The sequence below is a fragment of the Gallinula chloropus genome (assembly GCF_964237585.1).
Source record: "Gallinula chloropus genome assembly, chromosome: 34".
Taxonomy (NCBI): Eukaryota; Metazoa; Chordata; class Aves; order Gruiformes; family Rallidae; genus Gallinula; species Gallinula chloropus.
In genome coordinates, this window is record NC_140119.1 from 688,351 (window position 1) to 705,621 (window position 17,271).

A 17,271-nucleotide genomic window follows, 5' to 3' on the forward strand; every position below is an offset into this window, starting at 1 on the left:
GAGGCCTTTGCCCAACACTTGGCCATTGGCCTCCAGCTGTGACCATTTCCCTCCAACCTCAACGATCTTCATGCCAACACTCAACTGGTCCCCTTAACACTCAACTGTGGACAGTGACACAGCCACCTACTACCGACCCTGGACTGACGGCGCTGTGGCGGTTTGGCCCTGGCTAGAGGCCAAATGCCCACCCAGCCACTCGCTCACTGCCCCTCTCAGCCAGAAAGGGGAGACAATCTCTCTTGGGAGGCTTGGAACTGGAGAGAAGGACAGAGGGATCACTCTCCAGGGAGTGCAACGGGCAGAAGAGACTCAGCACAGAATCAAGGAAAGAAAAGGGATTTATTACACTGCAACTGCTACCCCCAGAGACCCGGAACGGAGAGAAGAATGGGAAGCGGCCAGGTCTGAAGGCACCTTCCCCCCACCCCTCCCCTGCTCAGCAGACTGAAACTCTATCACCATCTGACTCCCTTCCTCCCCCCAACATGGCCTGGGGAGGGGCAGGGAATGGGCACTGGGTTCTGGGGGTTCCTCACCAGCTGCTTTCTTGCCCCAGATCTCAACGCTTCTCTTTTCCCCCACCCCTCATCTCTTCGCACACTTGACTTTAATCAGACCCCAAATTAGAACAATTTTCCCATCCAATTCCCCCCAGATTCAATATTCCCACAGCAATTTGCCTGCGGATTATTTTACACTCAAACAAAATCATTAAAAATTCATTTTTGTGTCAATTTTGGTCTCCAAAATCCTATTTTTCCCTCAAAAAACTACTTCCTTCACAAAAATTTTCAAATCCAAAATAAAAATATTCCAAAATTCTCCAAATTTGACTTTTTTCCACTTTGTCTACACTTCAATTGCCTTGGCATGATTTTTTGGGTTGGAAATCACCAAAACACCCTAAAATTTGATATTTTTGATTCAGCAGATTGCCCCGCCCTAATTAAAACCCCACAAAATTCCCCAAATTCTCCACAAAATTCAAATTTCTCACCTCAAAATGGAGTTGTCCCACACCCAACCCCTATAATTTGACCCAACGATGGCTTCAAGGGTGGGATTTTGGGGGGAGTGTGTCGACCCTCGTCCCGTTCCCCACCTGCCCTCACCATGTGAGGGGGAAATTTTGGGGCAAAAAAGGTCAAAACTGGTCCTGGCGCGATGATGGTGATGAGGACTTACCGGAGGAGACGGTGACAATGATCCTGGTGCCCCACACAACAATTTCTTCAGCACAATGTCTGTGATTTATGCCCAGCACTTCCTCTCCAAAATATTTTTGGGTTAAAAAACCTAATTTTGGGGGAAAAAAAATTTAAAAAATCAAAAAAATTCCATAAGTCTCAAAAATTCTTTGAAATTCTTTGAAATTCTTTGAAACCCGGATGGGATGGGTCTGCCAGTCTCCTGGGAAGGGGCTGGAGTTCATCGCGCAGATTAACAGCGGTGGTGGCAGCACCTACTACGCGGTGTCGGGTCACGTCAGGCGGCAGCTCAGGTCAGGCGGGGGGTCTTGTCAGGCACCCCCTCCGGACTCAACCAGCGTCACGTTCCCTGCGCCTCCTCTGCCAGGCCTCCGGCTTCTCCCCCAGCAGCCTCCCCATGCCCTGGGTGCTCCAGGCGCCTGGGAAGGGGCTCAAGGGCGTCGCCAGTATCAGGAACCATGGTGGGTACCAAATCTACGTGCCCTCGGTCCAGGGGCGTCACAGGCTCCCCAGAGATCTCATATAATTAATTAATTAACTTATTCATTAATTATTTTCCCATGTGTCTGCCATGGGCTCCCACAAAGACCCCGTAAAATTAATTAATAAATGGATTTCTTCATTACTTTTGCCCTGCACCTGACATGGGGTCCCCCAGAGACATCCTATAATTAATTAATTAACAGATTTCTTAATTGCTTTCACCATGTGCCTGCCACTGGCTCCCCCAGAGAACCCCTTTAATGAATTAACAGATGGATTTCTTAATTACTTTTGATGTGCATGTGACATGGAGACCCCCTATAATTATATAATTAACAGATTTCCTAATTCCATTCTGCCAACAATCCCCCAAAATTACTTAATTAAATCCTACAGCTGCCCCAGCTTCCTTGGAAACCTTCTAATTAATTAATTAATCCCTTCTTTTGACTGGGCACCTGACACCAGACACTCATAAATAATCAATTCATTAATTAACTAAATATTTACTTTTCTCCATGCCTCATTCTCTGTAGAACTAATTAATTGAATCAAAACAAACCACCCTATTGGTGCACTCCTTAGTTATCTGATACCCATGGGAGGGTTGCTACCGAGGCCCCCAGCTCCCCTCACCTGCAACACCTCATTATGCAAATCACCCCCCACCCCTCTGCCCTATAAGAACCCCCAAACCCCGTCATGGCTTCATCACCCCCTCCCCAAACCCACCACCCATCCCCATGGGCACCCACTGGGCCTCTGACATCCTCCTCTCCCTCGTCGCCCTCCCAGGTAACAAGGGGGTGGTGAGGACGTGGCGATGGAGATGATGATGATGATGATGATGATGATGATGATGATGATGATGATGATGATGATGATGATGATGGTGGTGGGAGCGGGCGACTCACTGGTGTCCTTCCTCCTTCCCCAGGGCTGCGGGCGGCCGTGACGCTGGTGGAGTCTGGAGGGGCCTCCAGACACCCAGGGGGTCCTTGCGCCTCCTCTGCAAGGGCTCTGGCTTCACCTCCGGCAGCTTCCAAATGGGATGGGTGCGCCAGGCACCCGGGAAGGGGCTGGAGTTTGTCGCGAGCATTGACAGAACCAGTAGATACACAAACTACGCGCCGTCGGTCCAGGGCCGGTTCAGCATGTCCAGGGACAACTCCCAGAGCACGGTGATGCTGCAGATGAACAGCCTCAGGGACGGTGACACGGCCACCTACTACTCTGTGAAATACGATGGAGCTGGTAGTTTTAAATTTCCTGGTGCTGGTGGCCCCGACCCCGTCCCTGTTTCCCCACCTCCCTAGAGAACAATTTTCATCATTTATCACCCTTTTCTAACCCATCCTTGAGTGGTTTGGCCCAAGTCTTGACCAGTTTCCTTCAATTGTCCCTCTGGTGCCCACCAACCGCTTGAGCCCTTTACCCAACCCTTGGCCATTGGCCTGCAATTGTGACCGTTTCCCTCCAACCTGAACCTTCTTCAACCCAACCCTCACCTGGTCACCCCAACCCTCAACTGGTCACCCCAAACCTTCGCCCTTGTAGCACTGCCAAGAGCTCAACACAGACTTGCTCTCCCCGAGGTTCATTGAAGTGGATGAGGAGGGTGATGGTGGGACCGGGAGACTCAGTGTCTCCAAACCAGTTTATGTTGGAGCTCGAAATGGTTCTCCAGGGAACTGGGGACATGGGGATGGGGTCAGGGCCTCCACCAGCATCAGCACCATAACCATCACCAGCTTTGGCACAGTAGTAGGTGGCCGTGTCACCATCCCTGAGGCTGTTCATCTGCAGCGTCACCGTGCTCTTGGAGTTGTCCCTGGTAATGCTGAACCGGCCACAGCTGGAGGCCAATGGCCACAGGGTGGGAAAAGGGCTCCAGGGGTTGTGGGCAATACAGGCAGGGGTAGAACCAAAGTGATCAACATTTTGGGGCAAAGAAACTCAAAGATGGGTTAGAAAAGGCTGATAATGGGCCAAAATGGTTCTCCAGGGAGGTGAGGACACGGGCACAGGATCAGGGCCACCAGGGATATCACCATCACCAGCAGCATGTTTGGTGCAGTAGTAGGTGGCCGTGTCACTGTCCCTGAGGCTGTTCAGCTGCAGTGTCACCGTGCTCTTGGAGTTGTCCCTGGTGATTGTGAACCGGTCCTTGATAGACGGTGCGTACCATGTGGTCCCACCACTGAAAATACTCCCAACCCACTCAAGCCCCTTCCCAGGTGCCTGGCGCACCCAGCCCATTTCGAAGCTGCTGAAGGTGAAGCCAGACCCTTTGCAGAGGAGGGGCAGGGACCCCCCGGGTGTCTAGAGGCCCCTCTGGACTCCACCAGCGTCACAGCCGCCCGCAGCCCTGGGGAAGGAGGAAGGACACCAGTGAGTCACCCGCTCCCACCGTCATGACCCAAACCTACTCTTACTTTGGCTTCTTCTGGTACATTTTTACCTAAATCTGGTGTTCCTTTGGTTCCTTGGGACAATATTGAGCAAAATCTCATCAAACTTTGTGTCTCCTGGCTAATTTATACCCAGATCTTGAATAACTTTGGGGTTTGGGGCTAATTTGGACCCAAATCTGTTCTTCCTTTATATTTTTTGCCCAATTTGACCCTAATCCAAAGGGTGAGGGAAAGCGGCTGTGCCGGTATATGGGGAAGTCGTCCCCCCCTGTGTCACCGTAGTGCTGCTGGTGGTTGGGGTGCTACTCACAGTGACGCGGGTGGTGACCAAAAAACGGTGCTTCCTCTTTCTTCGGAGTTTTTCGATAAATTTGGACTGATTTTCCCAATTTTCCATGGTTTTGACACAATTCTGGTCAGTTTTTTACCAAAATTGGGGCATTTTCCACTTTATACCCATTTTTAACCAAAATATTTCAATTTTTTTCCCACTTTTGCCCCATTTTGCCCAAATCTTCACATTTTTTCCCATTTTTGACACATTTTCCCCAAAATTTGGCAATTATTTGTCTATAGCTATCAATTTTTTGCTCCAATGTTGCCCTCTTTTACCTATTTTGCCCCAAATATGGGCATTTTTCAGCCTAAAGTTTCCATTTTTGACCCTAAATTTGGGAACATTTTAGTGTAAACCCATGTTTGATAAAATTATTCTGAATCTTGTCCCACTTTTGCCCCATTTCCCCCCAAATCTTCACATTCTTTTACCCAGTATGTCACATTTTTTTCCCTCAAATATTACCTTTTATTGCAAAATTCTGCATTTTTGCCCTAAAGTCTCTCTTTTTTACCTTTTTGCCCCATTTCCCCAAAAATTTGGGCAACTTTTGTGGATTTTATGGTATTTCACCCCCAATCTGTCCACCTCACTACAATCCGCCGAAATCCGAATTTTTCCTCCACTTTATCCCAATTTTCCATGATTTGGGGAAATTTGTCATCATTTTTGTAAGTTTTCACTTTGCATGCCACTTTTCATCCAATTTTTCCCAATTCCATCACTTTTCTCTCCCAATTTCCACCATGCAACCCAAAAAATCCAAGAAATTTTGGAAAGAAATTAAAAGATTGTAAATTCCAATAAATTTCTTAAAATTCAGTGGAATTTTTTAAAAATTAAATGCTTTTTTCCCCAAAATTTGGCTATTTAAACCCAAAAAATGTTGGGAGGAGAAGCACCAGGCATGAATAACAGTGGTTATACTGGTAGTATTGAGTTTTGGGGCGCTGGGATCGTCGTCACCGTCTCCTCCGGTAAGTCCTCGTCACCATCATCTCCCCAGGACCAATTTTGGCCTTTTTTGCCCAAAAATTTCACCTTTCTGGGTGGCAACATGTGGGTGAGGGGACGAGGGTCAACACAGTCTCCTCAAAATTCCACCCTGGAGGCCGTCGTTGGGTCTAAATGTGGGGTTGGGGGGTGGGGGGTGGTTTGGCCCTGGCTAGAGGCCAAATGCCCACCCATCCGCTCGCTCACTCCCCTGGGACAGACAGACAGACAAATGGAGCCTCCATGGGGTGGGACAGGGACAGTTCCTGACAGAAATTTTTCACCATAAATATCTCAAATTTTCTCCCACTTTTGCCCAATTTTGCCACAATCTTCACATTATTTTACCATTTATTCCAAATTTTACCCAAAATTTGGCCATTGTTTGCCTATAGTTATTACTTTGCCCCGAAGTTGCTCTTTTTAAAATATTTTTCCCCAAATATGGGCATTTTTCAGTCTAAAATTTCCATTTTTGACACAAAGGTAGGGAATATTTTAATTTAAATCCATTTTTGACCCAATATATTCTGACTCTTTTCCCACTTCTGCCCCATTTCCTCCAAATCTTCACATTCTTTTACCAATTATGTTGCTTTTTTTTTCCCCAAATATAGCCTTTTATCACCAAAATTCAGCATTTTTGCCCGAAAGTCTCTCTTTTTTACCTCTTTTTGCCCCATTTCCCCCAACGTTTGGGCAAATTTGGACTATTTTAGGGCATTTTAGGTTATTAGGTGACATTTTGGTCACATCCGTGTCCTTGTCCTCACACCTTGTTGGGATCAAGTCAGGATCTGGTGGCGTCATAGCCTGGGAAGTGTCAAAGGACCCAGACTTGACTAATCCACCCCAAACCTCAACTGGTCACCCCAAACCTTGGCCCTTGGAGCAACATCTTGACCTGTCTCTGCCAACCTCACCCTGTTGTGCACTGAACCACCCCGAGCTCCCAACCTAGAGCCTCCCAGACCCTTGCAGGGCCTTCCAGGGCTGCGGGAGGCTGTGACTCTGGTCAAGTCCACAGGGTCTTCTAGACACCCGGGAGGTCCCTGTGCCTCATCTGCAAGGGCTCTGGCTTCACGCTCAGTAGCTACAACATGTGGGTTCTCCAGACACCCAGGAAGGGGCTCAAGGATGTCACAGAGGTCAGTAGTAGTGGTGGCAGCAGATGGTACCCGTCATCAGTCCAGGGCCAGTTCAGCATCTCCAGGGACAACTCCCAGAGCACGGTGACACTGCAGATGAACAGCCTCAGGGATGGTGACATGGTCACCTACTGCTGCGCCAAATCTGCTACTGGTACTGGTGGTTATATTTCTGGTGGCCCCAACCCCGTCCCCATGTCCCCATCTCCTCTCTGCACTTTTCTGGCCCCACCACCGACTGCTTCTGCTCCAAGAAGTGTTTCAGACCTGTGCTGGTCCTGGACAGGCCAGAGCTCAGCTCCCCAAGCAGCCAGCACAGCTGAGCTGAGTTTGCCTGGGCTGTTTTCCACACCCCCTGACACCACTGCCCCATGAAAGCAGCTGGGGGAGAAAGGGGAGGGGCTGTTTGCCTCCAGAACAGGCTGAGTGTGGCCGGGGTGTGGGGCCGCTCAGTCGGTCCTGGCCGTCAGGCAGCCCTCTGGAACCGTCGGGTCAGTCAGGGACTCTGTGTCAGCACTGGGGGGGAGTGGAACTGCCCGTTCTTGTTCTACACTCACAGGGATTTCTGTCAGGAACTGGCCCTGTCCCACCCCACGGAGGCTCCGTCTGTCTGTCTGTCCCGGGGGAGTGAGCGAGGGGCTGGGTGGGCATTTGGCCTCTAGCCAGGGCCAAACCACCCCCCACCCCCCAATCCCACATTTACACCCAACGACGGCCTCGAGGGTGGAATTTTGGGGGGAGTGTGTCGACCCTCGTCCCCTCACCCACACGTCCCCGCCCCGGGAAGTTGAAGTTTTGAGGCAAAAAAGGCCAAAATTGGTCCCAGTGAGATGATGGTGATGAGGACTTACCGGAGGAGACGGTGACGACGGCTCCGACACCCCAAAAATCAATCCAACAAGTTTAAATAACTGTGATTCATGCCTGGTGCTTGCCCTCCCAACATTTTTTTTGTTTTAAAAGACGAATTTTGGGAAAAAAAACCAATTAATTTTTTTTTAATCCAATGAATTTTAAAAAAATCCTTGCTATTTTTCAATTTTTTTTAATTTCTCAAATGATTTCCAAAATTTCTGGGATTTTTTGGGTTGCATGGTGGAAATTGGGAAAGAAAAGTGATGGATTTATGCAAAAATTGCGTGAAAAATTGTGAAAAAAGGGAAAAAATACAAAAATGCTGCAAAACTTCCCAAAATCATCCAAAATTGGAATAAAAAAGGGGAAAAAATTGGGATTTGGGCTCATTGTAGTGAGGTGGAAAGATGGGGTAAAGCCCTAAAATAGTCCAAAGTTGCCTAAATTTGAGGGGAAATGGGGCAAAAAGATTCAAGAAAGAGAGACTTTGGGGTGAAAATGCTGAATTTTGTTAATATAACGCCATATTTGGGGCAAAAAAGTGACATAATTGGTAAAAGAATGTGAAGATTTGGGGGGAAATGTGGCAAAAGTTGGAAAAGAGTCATAATATTTATGTCAAAAATGGGTTTAAAGTAAATAATTGCCAATTTGGAGTCAAAAATGGCAATTTTAGGCTGAAAAATACACATATTTGGGGCAAAATAGGTAAAAAAGGGCAATATTGGGGCAAAAAGTGATAACTTGCCAGTCAGGCAAGGCGGCCAGTTAGGCTGGTAGCTGGTCCGGTCAGGTCAGGTCAGTCAAGGTGGCTGGTCGGGCAAGGTGGCTGATCAGATCAAGTCTTGCGGCCGGTCTGGTCAGGTCAGGTGGCCCGTCAGGCAAGGCGGCAGGTCAGGTCAGGCAGCTGGTTGGGCAGGCAGCCGGTCAGGTCGTGCTGGCCAGCCGGTCGGGTGAGGCAGCCAGTCAGGCGGCCGGCAAGGTAACCGGTCAGGTCAGGCAGGCGGCCAGTCAGGTCGTGCAAGGCGGCCAGTGAGGTTGGGCAAGGTGGCCGCTCATATCACGTCAGGTGGCTGGTCGGGCAAGGTGGCCGATCAGGTCGGACAAGGTGCCCGGTCCAGTCTGGTGGCCGGTCAGGTAGGGAGAGGTGGCCAGTCAGGTCAGGCAGCCAGTCAGTTCAGGTCAGGTCAGTTCAGGTCAGGTCAGGTCAGGTCAGGTCAGGCAGCCGGTCGGGCAGGCGGCCGGTCAGGTGCGACAGGCGGCCGGTCACGTCAGTCCGTCTGTCGGGAAGGCGGCCGGTCGGTTCGGGCGAGGCGGCGGGTCGGTCAGGCGTCCGGTAAGGTCGGGCAAGGCAGCCCCCTCAGGGTGGGTGCGGAATCCTCCAGGAAGGGGAAGAGGGACCAAGCGGGGGCTGCACACCTGGGAAACGCCCCCCTGAACCCAGGCAGAAGCAGAGCTGAGCTCGCCATGGGGTTTTTGTCACCACCTGGATCACCGTGTCATCTACTAACCCAACCAGTACCAGCTACAGTGGCACAGGGGGGGACAAAATCCCCCCTCAATCAGCACAGCCACATCCCCTCACCCTGCAGATTTGGGTCCAAATTGGGCCAAGGAACCAAGAGAAGACCAAATTTGGGTCAAACTTGAGAAGAAGAGCCAAACACCACCTTTTGGTCAAAATTGACTCAAGGAACCAAAGTTACTCAAGATTTGGGTCAAAAGTAGGTCAAGCAACCAAAGGAACAGCAGAATTTTGGTCAGAATTGGGACAAGTAGAGCCAAATTTGGGGAAAATGTGGGGATTTGGGGGAAAAGTAGGGAATTTGGGGGAAAATAGGAGATCTGGGGGGAAGCGTGAGGATTTTGGGGAAGATATGAGGATTTGGGGGAATTCCCAGTTCCTCAGGCACGGAGAACATCCTGGAGCAACTGGAGGTGAAGCCAGAAGAGTCATGGCCGGGATTCCGGGAAGAATTTGGGTGAAATTCCAATGGTTTTGGGGTTTGTGCCTGGAACGAGACCTGGATCTTTGTGCCAGGACACCGGGGAGATGCTGGGAGGTGGGGACATGACGGTAGAGTGGTGACCACCATCACCACCACCACCATCTCTGGTGCAGTAGTCGGTGGCCGTGTCATCGTCCTTCACTGATGATGCGTATCAGGCGTCCCAACCATCTTCCTGGGAATCCCCAATGCCCCGGGGTCTTTGATGGTTGGATCAAGAGTTGACCCAGTTGACACATCTCTTGGCCACTCGGCTCTAGCTTTGACCAATTCCCTCCAACCTCAACCCTTTTCCCCCTAATAGTCAACCAATCACCCCAAAACTCAACCAATCACCCCAAACTTCAGCACTTGGAGTGAAGTCTCAGGGGGCTTTGCTGTTCTGTCCCCAGCTCAGGCTGATTTGGGCCAAGCACTGACCATGTTTGGCTCCATGTGGCCAATGGCCAAGGGCTGGGCAAAGGGCTCAAGGGGTCGATGGGCACCACAGGCAGGTTCTGAATAACAGTGGGCAAGATTTGAGCTGAAAAAATCTTTTTTTGTGTCAAAAAGTGTTGATAATGGGCCAGAATTGTTCTCCAGGGAGGTGGGGACATGGTGATGGGGTCAGGGACACCAGCACCAGTAAAAGCACGATGAAAAAAACCACCAGCAGAAGCTCTGGCACAGTAGTAGGTGGCTGTGTCACCGTCCCTGAGGCTGTTCATCTGCAGCGTCACCGTGCTCTGGGAGTTGTCCCTGGAGATGCTGAACCGGCCCTGGACAGACGGCGCGTAGTCTGTCCAACTACCACCGCTGTTAATCTGCGCAACGTACTCCAGCCCCTTCCCAGGCACCTGGCGCACCCACAACATGTTGTAGTTCCTGAAGTCGAAGCCAGAGGCCTTGCAGAGGAGGCGCAGGGACCCCCCGGGTGTCTGGAGGCCCCTCCGGACTCCACCATCGTCACGGCCACCCGTAGCCCTGGGGAAGGAGGAAGGACACCAGTGAGTCGCCCACTCCCACCATCATCTTCCTCAACTTCTTTGTCCTCGTCCTTCAAGGGGAGCAAGTCTGGGCCGAGCCTTTGCTGTGGCTCCAGGGGTCAAAGTCTGGGGTGATAAGTTGGGGTTTGTGGGCAAGTACGACTGGGCGACAGTCTAAAACCGCCCTAACTAAAACCTCCCAAAATTCACCAACGTTCCCCAAATTCTCTCCAAAAGTCAGATTTCTCACTTCAAAATTGAATTTCCCTCCATCCCCTAAAAACCCCAAATTTTTACCCAACGACGGCCCCGAAGGTGGAATTTTGGGGATGGGAGGTCGACCCTCTTTCCCCTCCCCCACCTGCCCCTGCCCTGGCAAGGTGAAATTTTTGGGGCAAAAAAGGCCAAAATTGGTCCAGAGAGATGATGGTGACGAGGACTTACCGGAGGAGACGGTGACGACGGCTCCTTTGCCCCACACATCAGTATAACCAGGAAGATCACTCTGATTCATGCCCAGCACTTCCCCTCCCAAAGTTTTTGGGGTCAATGTGTCACATTTTAGGCAAAAAAGCTATTCAAAATATTCAAAACATTTCCAGAATTTTCAAAAATTCTTTGAAATTTACTATTTTGTTAAAAATTTCAAATTATTTGAAAAATTTCCAGGATTTTTTTGGATGCATGTTAGAAATAGCGAAAGAGTGGTGACATGCTCTGAAATGGTCGTGTTTCCCAAATGTGGGGGAAATTGGCCAGAAAGAGTTAAAAATGGCTTACTTTGTGGTGAAAAAGCTGATTTATGGCAATTAAATGCTATATTTAGGGGAAAAAAAGACATAGTTGGTAAAAGAATATGAAGATTTGGGGGGAGGGAGCAAAAGTGGGAAAACAGTTGAAATGTTTGGGTCAAAAATGGGTTTCAATTAGAAAATTCCCCAATTTGGAGTCAAAAATGGCAATTTTAGGCTGTAAAATGCCTATGTGTTGGGGAAAAGAGGTAAAAAAGGGGGCAAAAAGTGACTATTTTAGGCACACAAATCCCAAATTTGGAGGAGTAAATGGGAAAAGCATGTGAAGATTTGGACAAAAAGGGCCAAAGGGGGGAAGAGTGTAAATATTTGAGTTAAAAATGAGTATAAAGAGGGAAACTCCCCAAATTTGGGTCACAAATGGTGATTTTTGGTGGGAAACATAAATTTGAGGGGCAAAAAATGACAGAAATTGTAAAAGACTGTGAAGATTTGGGACAAAATGAGGCAAAATTGGGAAAAGCTTTGCACTATTTGGGTGAAAACTGGGTATAAAGTAGAAAATTCCTGCATTTTGGGTCAAACAGTGACCAGAATTTTGTTAAAACCCTGAAAAACTGAGAAAATCAGCTCAAATTTGCTGAGAAACTCGGCAGAAAGAGGAAGCGCCAGGTTTTTGTCATCGCCCGCGTCACCGTGAGTTGTACCCCAACCACCAGCAACACTAAGTTTTTTCCCCAAATTTTTATAATTTTCTCATAAAAATCGCCCGGGATTCAATTTTCCGCCAGCAACTCTCCAATGAATTATTTTTCACCCTCAAAAAACACTTAAAAATTAATTTTTAGGGTAATTTGGGTCTCCAAAATTCCATTTTTCCCTCAAAAAGCCAACTCCAGAATTTTGAAAAATTCTTTGAAATCATCAAATTATTTTAAATTTTTCAGTTTCAAAAATTTCCTGGATTTTTTGGGATGCATAGTCGATATTGGGATTTTTTGGGTGCCTTTCACAGAGAAAAGTGTTGGATTTGGGCAAAAATTGGGTGAAAAATGGCGAGAAAAAGGAAAAACTTTAAAAACTGGTGAAAATTCCCCAAAAGCAGCAAAAATTTGAATAAAAAGCGAGGAGAAAAGGGCAGATATGGGCTAATCATAGTGAGGTGGAGAGATGGGGTGGAATGCCCTAAAATGGATAAAGGTTGCCAAAATTTAGGGTGAAATGGGCAAACGAATCAAAAAGGGGCTACTTTGCGGTGGAAATGCTGATTTTTGGCAATGAAATGCCATATTTGGAGAAAAAGATGACATAATTGGTAAAAGACTGTGAAGATTTTAGGGAAATGGGGCAAAAGTTGGAAAAGAGTTGAAATATTTGGGTGTAAACTGGGTTTAAATTAGAATATTCCCCAATTTTGGGTCAAAAATGGCAATTTTAGGCTGAAAAATACCCATATTTGAGGAAAAAGAGGTACAAAAGGGCAATCTGGGGCAAAAAGTAACAATTTTAGGCACTCAAAGGCCAATTTTTTTGGTAAATGTGGCATAAATGGTAAAAGAAAAGAATTTCGAGCAAAAATGGTCAAAAGGGGGAAGATTTTAAATACTTGGGGTTTTGACCCCTAATTTTGGGTCAAAAATGAGTGCCATCCAGGAGACGGTGATGATGGCCCCAGCGCCCCAATGATCAATACAACCAGGAATACTACTGTGATTCACACCTGGAACTTCCCCTCACACAATTTTTGTGGTCAAAGAGATAAATTTTGGGAAAAAAGTCCTAAAAATTAAAAAAATTTCCAGATTTTCAAAAAAATTCTCAGAAATTTTCAAATTATTTTAAAACTTTCACATTCTTTCCTATATTTCTGGGATTTTTTGGGGTGCATGTTGGAAATTGAGAGAGAAAAGTGATGGTCTTGGGCAAAAATTGGTCGAAAAATGGTGAGAAAAGGGAAACATTACCAAAAAACAATGAAAAATTCCCCCAAATAAGAAAACATTGGGGTAAAAAGGGGGTAAAAAGGGTGGATTTAGGCTCATCCTACTGGGGTGGAGAGATTGGAATGGGAATGCCCTAAAAGATCACGTTTCCCAAATTTAAATGGAAATGGGGCAAAAAGAGGTAAAAATTTGCTATTTTGGAGCAAAAATGCTATTTTTGGCAATAAAAGACCATATTTGGGGTAAAAAATTAAATAACTGTTAAAATAATGTGAAGAATGGGGGGAAAAATAGGCAAAGGTGGGAAAAGACTTGAGATGTTTCGGTCAAAAATGGGTTTAATGGAAAAAATACCCCAATATTAGGTGAAAATGGCAATTTTAGTTTGAAAAATGCCCATATTTGAGGCAAAATAGGTAAAAAGGGTTAATTTGGGGGTAGAAAGTGACAATTTTAGGCACACAAAGGTCAAATTTGGGGGAAAAAGTGGCATAAATAGGACATTAATGTGAAGATATGGGCAAAATTTGGCCAAAATTTGGAGAAGAGTTGAAATATTTGGGTAGAAAGTGGAAAATACCCAAACTTTATGTCCAAAAATGACCAGGACTGGGTCAAAACCCTGGAAAATTGGGAAAACTAGCCCAAATTTGCCGAGAACCTCAGTAGAATGAGGAAGCGCCAGATTTTGTCATCACCTGTGTCACCATAAGTAGCACCCCAACCACCAGCAGCACCACGGTGACACAGGAGGGAGCAATTCTCCCTCAATCAGCACAGCTGCCTCCCATCACCTGGTGAATTTTGGTCAAAATTGGTCAAAAAAGGGAAAGGAAGGGCAGATTTGTGTCCAAATTGGCCCCAAACCTCAAAGTTATTCAAGATTGGGGTAAAAATTGGCCCAAGGACCCAAAGGAACCCCAGATTTGGGTCAAAATGGACCAGAAGAAGCCAAAGGAAGAGCAGATTTGGGTCATGATGGAGTGGCAGACCCAAAGCTTGATGAGATCTGGGTCCAAAGTGACCAGAGAAGCCACGGGAAGAGCAGCTTTGGGTCCAAAAAAGGAGGTGAGGAGGCCAAGTTCTTCTCCCCTGGAGCAAAGCTGCCCACGCCCCTGCTCAGGGTGGGTGCTGAAGCCTCCAGGAAGGGGAAGAGGGAGCAAGAGGGGCCTGGACCCCCGGGAAAGGCCCCCTGAGCATAGACACCCACTATAGTTACTTAATTAACAGATTTCTTAATTACTTTGGCTCTGTGGAGACCCCCTTTAATGTCTTCATGAACTGATTTCTCAATTGCTTTCACTGTGCAACTGCCATGGGTTCTCTAGACACCCCATGTAATTAATTAATTAACTGATTTCTTCATTACTTTCACGGTTTGTTTGCTGTGGGCACCCTATAGACTCCCTTTAATTACTTGATTAACTGATTTCTTAATTACTTTTGTTGTGCATCTGACATGGGCTCCCGGGATGTCCCTTTAATGATTTAATTAACTTATTTCTTGATTGCTTTCCACCCTGCCTCTCCACATAATTCATTATTTAACCTGCACAGCTGCCACATCTTCCCTGGAGATTTCATAATTAATTGATTAACTCTTTGTTTTGACCAGACACCTGAGACCAGACCCTTGTAATTAATTAATAAATTAACTAATTTATTATTTTATCCCCAAAACTCGTTCTCTGGAGAACTAATTAATTAAGTCCAAACCAAAACATGTCAGGGATGTTGTTAGCAATCCGATACCCAGGGGGGGGAAACGAGCCACCTCCACCATCCTCACCTTGTTATGCAAATCACCCCTCCACCCCTCTGCCATAAAAGAACCCCTGACCCCATTGTGGCACCATCACCCCCCTCCCCAAACCCACCACCCATCACCATGGGCACCTGCTGGGCCTCCACCATCCTCATCTTCCTTGTCACCCTCCCAGGTAACGAGGGGGTGGTGAGGACGTGGTGATGGAGATGACGATGGTGATGATGATGATGATGATGATGATGATGATGATGATGATGATGATGATGATGATGATGATGGTGGGAGCAGGCGACTCACTGGTGTCCTTCCTCCTTCCCCAGGGCTGCGGGCGGCCGTGACGCTGGTGGAGTCCGGAGGGGCCTCCAGACACCCGGGGGGGTCCCTGCGCCTCCTCTGCAAGGGCTCTGGCTTCACCTTCGACAGCTTCCAAATGGGATGGGTGCGCCAGGCACCCGGGAAGGGGCTGGAGTTTGTCGCGAGTATTGACAGAACCAGTAGATACACAAACTACGCGCCGTCGGTCCAGGGCCGGTTCAGCATCAGCAGGGACAACTCCCAGAGCACGGTGACGCTGCAGATGAACAGCCTCAGGGACGGTGACACGGCCACCTACTACTCTGTGAAATACGATGGTGCTGGTAGTGCTAAACTTCTTGGTGCTGGTGGCCCCGACCCCGTCCCTGTTTCCCCACCTCCCTAGAGAACCATTTTGAAAATTTATCAGGCTTTTCTGACCCATCCTTGAGTGTTTTGGACCAAGTCTTGACCAGTTTCCTTCAATTGTCCCTCTGGTGCCCACCTACCGCTTGAGCCCTTTGCCCAACCCTTGGCCATTGGCCACCAATTATGACCATTTCCCTCCAACCTCAACCTTCTTCAACCCAACCCTCACCTGGTCACCCCAACCCTCAACTGGTCACCCCAAACCTTCAGACATGTAGCACTGCCAAGAGCTCAATACAGACTTGCTCCCCCTGAGCGACATTGAAGTGGATGAGGAGGGTGATGGTGGGATTGGGCGACTCAACGTTTCCAAACCAGTTTATGTTGGAGCTTGAAATGGTTCTCCAGGGAACTGGGGACATGGGGATGAGGTCAGGGCCTCCACCAGCATCAGCACCATAACCATCACCAGCTTTGGCACAGTAGTAGGTGGCCGTGTCACCGTCCCTGAGGCTGTTCATCTGCAGCGTCACCGTGCTCTGGGAGTTGTCCCTGGAGATGCTGAACCGGCCCTGGACCGACAGTGTGTAGCTGGTCCTGCCACCATAAGTGTAAATAGTCGCGACCCACTCCAGCCCCTTCCCAGGTGCCTGTCGAGCCCATCCCAGGCTGGTGCTGCTGAAGGTGAACCCAGAGCCCTTGCAGAGGAGGCGCAGGAACCCGCCAGGTGTCTGGAGGCCCCTCTGGACTCCACCAGCATCATGGCCGCCCGCAGCCCTGGGGAAGGAGGAAGGACACCAGTGAGTCTCCCCGTGCCGCCAGTGACCACAATGTCCGATTCATCACCCCTTGGTGGGACCAAGTCTGGGTCTGGGGGTGTCAGGGCCCGGGAAGTGTCTGGGTGGCTCCAGGGTGGGAGCTCGGGGGGGGGTTGAGGCACAACTGGGTGAGGTTGGCAGGGACGGGTCAAGATGTTGCTCCAAGAGATAAGGTTTGGGGTGGCCAGTTGAGGGTTGGGGTGACCAGTTGGGGGTTGTGGTGGGAATGGGCGATGTTGAGGCTTGAAATCTCCTGGTGTTGGGTCCAACATGGCCAAGTTTGGGGCCTGAACCCACCCCAACGCTTCCGGAACAACCCGAAGGGTGGTGGAGCTGCCGAAGGTGAAGCCACCGGTGGGTGAGCTTTTGGGTGGGGTGAGTTGCCCCGTCTGACTTGCCCAACCCTTGGCCATGCTTGTCCAGACCCTGACTGCTGGCCCCGAGCTCTGACCCTTTCCCAAACCCTTGACCCTCTGGACTCAAATCCCGACTCTGCCCCAAAATTTCCCCGGCTGCTGCCCAAAGCACCCTGAGCTCCAACCCTTGTGATTCAATGAATTGTAACGATGCTGAATAGATTGATGGAGATGCAGCTTGAGACAAGCAATAGAAGTTTAATTGGAGTGTTTTCAGAATAGATTTGGGTTGGATTTCAGTCGAATGTGGCTGTAACTGTGTGAGCTGTTGGGTGAAAGCAGCTACCAAACTGAGCCATGAGAGTGCAACAGCCTTGGGGCTGCAGAAAGTGACAACCGGGGAGTCATCAATAATGAGCCCAACGAGCAATTAAGAGACAGAGTATATCTTGTTTCCAGTTACAGGGCTTCCTAACGAGTCGGTGCAGGAATGTGTGTTTGAGCTCAGGTAGCCATGGAGGAGAAACATAAAGAGGATGAGCTGAGGGAGAGGAAG